The sequence below is a fragment of the Suricata suricatta genome, chromosome 9 (assembly GCF_006229205.1).
Source record: "Suricata suricatta isolate VVHF042 chromosome 9, meerkat_22Aug2017_6uvM2_HiC, whole genome shotgun sequence".
NCBI classification, from domain to species: domain Eukaryota; kingdom Metazoa; phylum Chordata; class Mammalia; order Carnivora; family Herpestidae; genus Suricata; species Suricata suricatta.
This window is the reverse complement of record NC_043708.1, coordinates 101,600,668-101,601,731: the sequence shown is the minus strand read 5'-3', so window position 1 is coordinate 101,601,731 and position 1,064 is coordinate 101,600,668.

The following is a 1,064-nucleotide window of genomic DNA, read 5'->3' as shown; positions in this document are numbered from 1 at the left end:
TGTAGGATATCTGGCCCTCTCCACGTTTCTTCCTCATCTACAAATGGGTCCCAGATTCTCATTGAAGGAAGACAGGGCCTAGGGTTTATTTTAAGGGTTCTCACTGGTTCTCAAATTTCTGATTCTACATAATAATAAAAAAATAAAGCTTTGTAAAATTTTAGAGTTGACATTTACACTAAAATTTGTAATTCAATAACAACATTCTAAAGTATGTCATTACAAGAATCATCTGAGAAAGAAGGCGGAAGTGGGCTGAAGTCTGGGCCAAAGGTGCAGGCTGACTCCTGCCTAGGAAATCTAGAGTGCAAAAGAAAGGCAAGGTCAGGAATTTGGGTGCCTTAGCTAGGCAGTTCTGGCTCAGGTCTCTTGAGGTTCCATTCAAGATATCAGCTTGACTGAGGCTGGAGGACCACTTCTAATAGGCTCACTCCTATGGCTTGCAATTTGGTGCCGGTTGTTGGTGGAAGGCCTCGGTTCCTGTCTTTGTGGAACTCTTCATAGGGCTGCTTGACTGTTCTCACGACAGGGTGGCTGGATTTTTGAGTGCGCAACTCAAGAAATCGAGATGAATGCTACAACATCTATTATGATCTAGCCTTGGAAGTCACATACTATCACCTCTGATTCTTGATGAGCTACACCTACTAGCTCTGATTCAATATGGAAGACGACTCTACAAGGGCAAGAACATCAGAAATCGAAGATCACTGGGGAACACCTGGGTGGCTGCCTTCCACACCCTGTTACGCTTCAAATGATCATTTGCCCCTAAAACAGACTGAACAAAGTTCAAGTAAGGAAGACACCATAAATTCAGACTGGTCTAATCGAATCTTTGGGGACTTCTTGATCTTGAAAATTATGTAGGATATCTGGCCCTCTCCACGTTTCTTCCTCATCTACAAATGGGTCCCAGATTCTCATTGAAGGAAGACAGGGCCTAGGGTTTATTTTAAGGGTTCTCACTGGTTCTCAAATTTCTGATTCTACATAATAATAAAAAAATAAAGCTTTGTAAAATTTTAGAGTTGACATTTACACTAAAATTTGTAATTCAATAA